General features: G+C 44.5%; 1 long non-coding RNA gene across 2 annotated transcripts; it reads left to right on the forward strand.

The window, feature by feature from the left end:
- Window positions 1-456: 456 nt before the first annotated feature.
- LOC142039426 (uncharacterized) lies at window positions 457-6115 on the forward strand. Of its 2 annotated transcripts, none has more exons than XR_012652880.1 (3): window positions 457-1033; window positions 3849-3955; window positions 5794-6115. It is a non-coding gene; the product is annotated as an uncharacterized LOC142039426 (long non-coding RNA). The 2 variants fall into 2 exon arrangements; XR_012652881.1 differs by lacking the exon at window positions 5794-6115 and adding an exon at window positions 4917-5040.
- Window positions 6116-9766: the final 3651 nt, after the last annotated feature.

Here is a 9766-nt window from a genome sequence, read left to right on the forward strand (position 1 = left end):
TTTATTTTCTTTCCTAATTCCTCAGCAAGAGCTGAATATTTTCTTACATCATTTCAAAGAATAACAAACGGTTCTTACTAGGACTGAAGTCTGAAATCCTTAATGAGGCACGGAAATTAAATCAAAGCACAGACTTGTATAATACACGGTTTACAAAAATTAGTCACATATTAGATTGAGAAACTATCTGCTTGTTTAAATAGCTGTATATTTCATATTTGACATGAGATGAAATCCCCCACAGTATTCGAAATACCACAGTGCTTTCTGTGACCCTTCGCCTGCAGAATGGCATTATGATTGGGGCCATATAAATGCTTCCAGGAGGATATGACCTGCTTCAAAATAGCAACGAGACAGCCTGCCAGGTAAAAGCAGAGTTCAAACTGCCGGGATATGACTCAGCTGGTTCCTTCCTACTGCCCTTGGCTATAAATACAAAAGCAGTGGAGGGACCCATTTCACATCCAGACCGTAGGCGCTTGAACTAGCCCCCTAAAATCAGTGCCAGAGCCCCCCGTCCAGAGCTCAGAGAATGAGGCAGGTGTCCTCAAAGGTCTTCAGAGGAAGAGGAGTCTGCCTGTCCACATCTCTCTTATCCACCACTGACGTCGGGCAGAGGTAATATCCCTCTGCAGATCCTCAAATTAAAATATTGCTTGACCTTTGGGGCTTTTCCAATCCCTTTGCAGGAGTACTTTGGGATAATCTCTGTTTGGCACACGGAGAGCAGGGTGTCTCTGCACAAGTGGCCTGCCTGGAAAGGCTATTCCTGCCTCCGCTGCTCTATCTGCCTGGAGGTATTCTTAAATATCCAAAAGTTACCTGCGGGAAGGGGAGAGGAAGGCGCCTGGTTAGAGGAATGTAATTACAACTAAGGCAACATGTGCACAAGGTACCCGAAAGCCAGACTGCTTCACGAGCTGCTGATAGGTTTTTATTTTGTCAGCTAGGAAGACTAGTTTGTCGTCCTTTGATTTTAGTAGCACCTCGGGTAATGGAGCCAGGAACCCTGCAGGGACATCCACATCAGGTAAGTGATGAAGTCCTGGACCTCAACTTTCACAGAAGTCTTCGGTTCACTTCATACAGATTCTCACTGGCAGGAACATGCAAAAACTTTAAATAGAAAATAAATGTGCTTTCTGGGCACAATAAATGTGTGTTCTGTTCTCAGGGGAAAAGTGGGAGGCAGAGAAAAAAATTGGTCTAAATGTAGAAAAATGACAGTCACTGGTTAGAATTAAACTTTTCACAAGGAAAGCTGAAGAGAGTCTATCCAAGGAGGCTGGTTACAATGTGTGTGATAAATTGCATCTTTTCATACTTTGCTTTTACTCTTGTAGTCTGACATCACTCGTTTGGCCCTAGCCATTCATGCTTTTCAAAAGGCAGTTTGATTATTTGTGTACATTCCTGAGCCCGGGGACTTCAGTAAAGTTCATGAAAAAGAAACTAATATAGTGGCTTGAGCCTTTTGGATCGCTTAATCAAATCTGTTCTTGCAAGCTGTGCGTGAAAAAGACTGGCAGCTCAAGGCTTATTAAGAAGATGAATACATTTTGCCACAGCACATCAACCACTGACATTTTTCCCATGCATTTATCAGTAGGGAAGTTGCACAAAATCTTGTTGTTTGTCAGTCTTGTTAAATCAGCTAACAAAGAAGGTCACTTTGTTAGCAATGCAGATGAGCTCTGAAACATTCCATCTCTTTCTCCAGCCATTGAAATATTGCAAATCTGTGCAGGAAGTTTCCTCCTGAAGAATTTTCATATATATAAAAATGCTTGTCCTCAGTAGTGCTAACCATAGGCTACTGTGCAAAAATGCCTTTTCTCTCACCAATTTATTCTATAAAGACATTATTTGTGTGATTGATGCATATACAGGGTCACACCTCTGCTGTTAATTATGTCCGGCTCCATTGGGGTAGAGCACAGGCGCCCAGCATCTGCCTAGCTAGCGAGTTAACCGGGGCTGTCCCTATTCCTTCTCGCTTTTGGCTTTCTCCACTTTCTCTGGCCTTCTGGCTTCCCAGGTTGGTAAGCAAGAAATCATCCTCATCCCCTCAGCACTGCTCTCACCAGTCTGACTCCAGGACTAAACTGGTCTGACGGCAAGACCCTTCTGCTATTCTTCACCCTTATTCTCTCAACTGTGTACCACAAAGCACCAGTAATGAAGAATAATACAGTAAGACCTTAATAGCATTGCGTATATCTTCAGTTAAATGAAGAACAACTGAGAGTAATGTACACGTAGGACATGTTGTTGAGTTCTGACCAGGCAGGGCCAGGCTGGAGGTTTTTTTCTCAGGGAAGGTTTGGATCCTGCTGGAGGGATGGGGACTTCCTTGGGGCACCTGAGGGAGGAGAGCTTGTGACCTTCCTTCAGGAGCACGCCAGGGAGGATGCAGAGGTGGGCAGAGGCACCGGGGATATTCCAAAGCAGAAAAGGTTAGGAACCAAGAAAAGGACCTGCAGAGTTCCTCAGGGAAAATTGGCGGAGGGGTCTTGTGGGAAGGGGTGAGGTGGTTGAGCGGCAAGCAGAAAATGAGGAGAGTTCTTAGATGGTCAAAGATGGCAGAACAAGGGATATATGAGCTGCTGTACGGTGCCTGGGACAAATGGCTGGGAGGCAAAACATGGGCACCTACTAGCAGAAAAACAGGTACAAAGCGCAGATGTGAAAGAAGATTAATTAGCATTTCTGTATCCATCCTGAAGAGCTGCTTTCTAAAATGCCTCGGTAGCATGCAAGCATGCCGATGCAATACTTCACTGGAGTTACAAGAGCTATTGCACCTACCTGGGATCACAGTGGGAACTCATACCTACGTGGCTTTACCCAAAACACCTCGATTGCCATTTCCAATGTTTCAAAAAGTGCCATAAGACTACCATGGCTCTGCTGCAAGACTGCTGTTTTGACACGACAGCTTTCCAGGAACAGAAAGGACCTGGCCAGTAAGACAGGACATCAGCTAAATGCAAACCCAGAAGAGCTGTTCTGCACAGCAAGGTAAACTCTTAGGGTGATATTCGGTGCCAAGAGCTGCGATCACCTCCAGAGAGGATTTACCCACCTACTCACAAAACCATTGTATTTGTCCTATGGTATAATTCGCTAGGTGAGCAATGTCAGTGAAAACCCAACACGATACCACGAGAAGGGGCATGTGAGCACTTGAAATGGAGCCAGCTCTGAATCAAAAAAGATAAAGCATCTTCATTTGAATCACTTTAATCGTTGACCCTTGGCAGATGTGGTGAGAAAAGGGTGAACTGCATGTTGGAAGGTTTTCTTATTCAAAGCTGATAGATCAAAAAAGTGTGGAATTGTCTTTCATGGAGTCTGTTGCATTCTTTTTTGTTCTAAAAGTAACATCCTTTGAAAACACCTCTCTTGGCGATGATTCAATGCAAGGAATTGTATAGTTAGGGATGAAATTGTGCTGTCTGAAAAAGTTACAGGGAAGAGGAAGAAAGATATCTCTTCTCTTTTGCTTAGAATGTCTTTTTTTTAAATTATCTACTACCTATAATGAAAAATCCCTAATACAGAATAGCACAATAGTCTCAGAGATAATAGTGCTTACCTCTTAGGTTAATCAAACCAAGAATGCTCCCTACTGAATGAGATATAGCAGAAGCGTGCATAGGATTTTGTCAGTTATTTGCAGAACCAGCAGGGTCATCTACTTGAACATGACCTCATTACATAGATGTCTTGGGTTCCAATAAGAGATAGACTGCCTGCTAGAAACAACATAATGCATCAAAACTGCTTTTTTTACTGGGCGTTGTTCATGACTATTTATAATCAAAGCTGCTTCTTCCTACCAGATTTGCAAGAATTCTTCACTTCTGATGTACAATTTGTAAAGCATTGGGGATTCAGAATCAAACCAGCTACCTGTTCTCGAAACGGTTACCATCTACACCTGTACCTGGTAAGACACAGTTGTGTCTCCGTTTACTATCCACATCTGAACACCCTGGGGGGGAGTAAAACAAATGGAAATCCTGACACAACCTGCAGCATTTTTTCTCTAGTAACTCAGAGGATAGGAGTTTTATTGTAGAGATGTGCAAAGTTTTCAAGAACAAGTAATTATCACAGCTGTCTCAACTCTTTGTGGCCAACTTGAGACAATTCTTACAGCTCTAATGTGAACATTTTGCTTTAAAAGTCAGCCCCTCCAGCAGGTCACAGGTAGGAAACCTAACCCGTGCAAAGGAAAATAGCTGCTGAATGGCAATTATTGCTGTCCTTCACGCCCACACTTATGCAGAGGAGATGACCAGTCTCACCAGTTACAATTCTTCCTGAATTGTAGCATGGTGCAGCTTTATAGGGCATCAATTTTAGCGAGAAGTTTTACGACAAATGAAAACCATGAGCTCTTTCCCCTTTTCATTTCCTTATTTGGAGAGTCTTGCTGTAAAATACAAAGAAACCAGTAATTCAGTAGGATTTAGCCTTGTGCCATCATGGTGACTGGGAAAAGGAAAGAGTAACAAAAGTCACCAAGGTGAAGAAATATACAGAGTTTTTATAAAACAAACAAACAAGAAACCTCTGAGCAGTTTTAAGGGAAAAAAAAACTTTCAGATACGGATGGGTCCAAAAAAACCAAAGACACACATACAGTCACATGCCAGTCTGCTTGTAGCCATAAGAACGCAGACGCAGACAACACAAAGTAAATAAACCCAGAAACTAATTTCAGGATACCCCTCCCTTCCTCCAGCGCCCATTGCTGCCGTAGGGGAGAACAGCCAGGGGACACGTCGCGGCGTCCTGGGGAAGTTGTGGCAAATAACACAGCAAAGGCAGCCCTGTGCAGGCTGGTTACCTGTGTCAATGGTAGTATTTAAGCACAAAATTTTATGGGTTTTTTTTTGCCTTAGGACACTTGCCTGACCCACTGCCCACCCTGGATGGCGTTCTGCTTATGAACAGCAAGTCAACACCTTCTCTTCTTGTTGCTCAGAGTTCACCCCTTGACGCATAGTGCGGTATTTAAGCCCTGCTCCGCCCACCAAGATGTTTGTATGGACCCATCATTATCACACCGATCTCTTCCCACAAAGCCCCTTTGTGTCAAGGGAGCGTTTTCCCATTTCACAGGTGGGAGGAGAAGTGACAAGACAAGACGCTGAGGGACGTTCGCAAATTCCAAGTCCCCAGGTTGGGACACCTAGAACTGGATCTTTGAGTAGTCGGTATTAAATAGTACTTTACACACACAGTCCGAAAAAGAACATCTCCCACTGACCAAAGTTTCAGCTCTTAGCACGCAGGCTCTGAGTCACAGTTCAGCAATCCAGAAAATAAGGAGCATGTGAGCAGGGGAATGCTCGACTGAAAAACATTCATGTGTTGCATCCGTGCAGAGGCAGGATCCAGCTGTTCCTGCTTTTCCCTGCTTTGCCCATTGCACACCAGCCAACGTCTCCCACAAAATGCAGGTTATAGTCCTGCCTTTATGGGCTTTTCAGAAAGCATTGCAGAGAATTCCTCTTCAAGGTTTTATATGTGAAATCCTGGAAAATACCTATAAACCATCCCCAGCTGACTTTCAATGAATGTGAATATAGAGTTCCCTGGTAGAATAAACATTTATTGCACAGGTAAAACAAAAACTGGGGAAACGCTTCTCCTAATATTTGGAAAACATGGGAATAATTGGGAATAATTCTACCTGGGTTCCTCATATAGCATTAGCCTCAACCACTGTCACACAGGTGGTTTTGGCGTAACACCTGTATTCCTTTTCTTTGGCAGACAAATATAAGCATCCTCTGTCTTTCAGCAGTGACTGCTCAGTTCCAACAGTGAGACCATGTCCCCTGGACTCTTTAGAGATGGAAAGGATCTTCATGTCCATCCTGACGACACTTCAAAGGCCTCTCAGCTCACAGACATCTGGTACCTCTGTGTCCAGCAATCTCCCAGCGCTTGAGTTAAAAGGAACGTGGCAAGTGATTACACTTCTCCAATAACCCCAAATTTTAGGCTTGGCTTGGCAACTGCAGGACAGTGGAGGTTTTGCCTGGAACTCAGTGTAGTTTTAAAGTTGTGCAGATATCCTGGGATTTGCATGCTGTAGTAGATCACTTATTTGTTCATTCATTCGTGTGAATAATAAATGAGTGAAAGACACTTGAGGCTCCTTGTGCCATAATGAAAATATGTCCATTATAGCCTGCTGATTGATTCTTGAATTTCAGCCTGGCAACCCAAACAAACAAGGTAAACATTGCAAAAACAAAACCAGAGCTTATCAATTGGCACTCCTCCACCGCCCGCCTCGCCGGAACAGTGCTGACATTTATGATTATTGCTGCAAGTCTCTCTCAAAGCCCTCATCCCGAGTTACTATGTAGACTTTTGATGTTTTCAGCGATGCCTTATTATTCACAGAATTAATTACTAAATAGCATCCTCAAATGCCTTTGTATGAACTTTGCATCTAAAAGCATCTATTTATTCAGTCCAACAGCCCACTTGAGCACATAACATCGCCTCTCTTCCCGTGTTAGCAACAAAAGATGCACAGGAGAGTTACTTTGAACTGTCAGCCTTGGATTTCCATGGCTGCTGTAGAGTCCTAATGTGAAAGCAGGGAATTGTATAATTCATGACCACGAGCTGTCTCCATTTGGAATTTTCTCCCGAGGACACTACTCAGACAACGATGCAAAAGGCAAAGCAGTTGCTGTTGCAAGAGCCTCATCTCCAGGCTGGACGAAGAAGGTGCAGATCTCCCTCACCCCGCAACGAAGCCGTGCTGAGGGATGAACGTGCAGAAGCTGAGAGTGCTTGGGTCCTTCAATGAGCCACCTGCACCACGGGCCTCTTATCCAAAGGAAAAAAAAACAAAAAAACACTTTCTAGCTGTGCAATGTGGCTTTTCTGACCACTCCACACTGATTGAGTTCTTTGGCAGGGTTGGCGGCTGAAGCTGCCCGTTGTAAATCAAGCCATGCTACATAGCCAGTAAATGAAAAATATCACTCTGAGTAATGAGTCAGTGAGCCCGCACAGCACGCTGTAAACTAAACATGGTTTTATAATCCTTTTGAGTTGTCATTGTGTAATATGTCTCTGTTTTGAAGGCATGGTCATTCAAATGCTTTCAAGCACAAGATGCTGAGAAGCCCTGGGCACTATATTAGTGTGTCACCAGCTACATTCATCTTACCTTTCAACGGCGAATTTTCTGTCTGTGTAAGTGCTCGAAGCAGGCCAGTGTATGGCCGCACGCTGTACCACCACTTCGATGTATTACCCCCAGCCAAACCCTCACTGCACCCTGTACCATATTCTGTGGCTTATCCCTTATCCGTTAGGACGGAGAGCCCTCAGGTTTTGGGTTAAACATCCTGATGGCTGTAGATGTTGAGGAAGGTCTGGACTTGGCTGAGAACACAGGACAGAGGAGATCTCCTGAAGGCACCTTCTGTCTCCTGCTATCACCGGTCTCCCTCTCCTGAAATCCCTTTATAGTTGCGACATTATCATAATGCAGCCTTTGGAGCCAGCCTTTTCCACGGGGTAAACGGCTAGCCTCAAGTGGATATTTTTTTTCTTATCGTTGCCTCCAAGGGGCAACATAGGTTCAAGCCTTTTCAGGTTAAAGAGGACTTAGAAACCATGTCTCTTATTTCCTGAGCAAGAACCCAAATAAGTTACTAAAAAGTATTCAATCTTCTCTTACACACTCTCTTCTAAAGAGAAGAGAAGGCCCCAACTTAAAACATATCAAAGAGCAGGTATAAATACCACGGTAGCAGGTAGACAGTTATTTCAGGAATACCTGCAGCTCTTTCTCATTTCCCCGCTCAGACTGGTGAAGGATGCTAATCCCGGTTTGAGGCATCCCGCTCTCCCTCCTTCACTGGTTGGGTGTCACTCAGCCTTGTGAATTCCGAGACAGCAGCTCTGTTCCGGGCACTGCAGCGCTTGAATATCACACTAGGAAAGTCCGCTTTTCACACCTTTCTTCAAACAGCCACAGGAACAGAGTTTTATTTTTGATGCTGAAGATGCTCCCCAGGCTTCTGGCTTGAAGCATGTTGGCAAGGTCTACCAACCTTCATGCTACAGGGATGCCAGTACAGAAGATAAAAATTCATGAGGTGGCTGAGAACTAGAAAAGACTCTGCTTTAAAAGAAAATAAAGCAGCTGGTCTAGAAGAATACCCTTAGCTCTGCTGGGTGAGTGGGTTCTTGCTGCTTTTTTTTTTTTTTTTAAATGCAGATTCTAGGCATTATTTCCAGCTGTCAGAAAAATAATATTGTAAATGGAAAGACTTTGCTGAACATAAACGGGGCAGGTGGCAGAAGGAGGTAGAGGAGGGAAGAAAGGGAGAAAATGATGAAGGGTAGAGGTGAAGGTGATGCCTGCTTGTCCTGGATGCAGAAGGCTCCATGCATAAGCACTCACATGGACACGCATTGCAGCAAAAAGCCTTTCTCCAGCTCTGGCAAACCCAGCATCTGATGCAGCCTCACCCCTAAAACCATCCAACCCTGCTGGACCGTCCCCAGCCCTTTTGCACTTTTCCACAGGCACAAATGTCCCATAATCTGGGAGATCCAACCCCAGCGGAGAGAGTAGATTGCAAGGCAGAAAAACCGTATTGCAAAAGCCCCTCTTCACCTTGCAGCTTGAACAGGGTGTAGGCAAGGGTCCCCGCTGTGCCCCAGGATTTTTGGGTGCCATCCTAGTTCCTCGGCTGCGCCGATACCAGCCGCAGCTTCCCAAAAGCACCGGCAGCTGGGTGGGGGAAAGCCAACCCCATCAACCGCAGCGTTTCTCCTCCTTTTCCAGCTTCACCCACCTCAGCTGCTGGGGACCTTTTCCCACAGCCACCTCTTCCCCAGCAGGTTCAGCACTCACCCAGAGACTCAGCATGCTGGATGCGTGGCTCTCTTTCAAAACACTACTCTTTTATTTTGTGCACTATTAAATGAGTGATTTTTTTTTTTTTTTTTTTTTTTTTTCCTCCTGCTCTCAGACCCAGATGGTATCTGGAAAAACTCAGAGGAATGGATGAAGATTCACATACAAGAAATTTTCAAGGCTCGTAGGGACACATCCTGAGGAGTTTGGGTGGGTGCTTTTGCACAGAGACTGGGCTACCTGGTCCCTTCTTCCTCTGAGCAAAGTAATTTAGAAAGAAGGTGGCTTTGGTAGTTTGGTTGCATCTCTGCACATTGCACCAGGCAAGGCACTAAGTTTGAACAATAAGGTGAAACTCAACGCTGTCATCCAACAGCAGCTTTTCCTTGAAGGCCTACCCATTCCTGTATCAAAAATAACCTTTAATAAATGTAGCAATTAAGCAAGGAAGCATCTAATATGCTCATTTGATCTCCCTTTCTCCCTTGTGCTGTGTTGCTGCAACGGCTGCACATTTCCTAATGATTCCTTCCTTATGCCTTCCTTCTTAATAATGCTGTCTCTGTGCCATGGTTTCAGTTTTCATTAATTTCCTTGCTTTCTCCAAGGGAAGTTACACTCCCACTGCCTCTTTCCAAAGCATGCATTGGGTTATTGTGCCCATAATTTCATTTTGCGCTAGTTCTTTTGGGCTGTAATCCACAGTCCCCTTGGAATGGAAGAACCCTAGCTCTTTGAACCGTGTTATTTCGCTATTGCTTGGCTGCACTTAAAGAAAAAAACAACCTGAAGGAGGACACAGCCTCGCAGTCCTAACCTCATACCATGCAGTATTTCATTGCATTATTC

This window comes from Buteo buteo, chromosome 14, assembly GCF_964188355.1.
Source record: "Buteo buteo chromosome 14, bButBut1.hap1.1, whole genome shotgun sequence".
In the NCBI taxonomy this organism is placed as follows: Eukaryota; Metazoa; Chordata; class Aves; order Accipitriformes; family Accipitridae; genus Buteo; species Buteo buteo.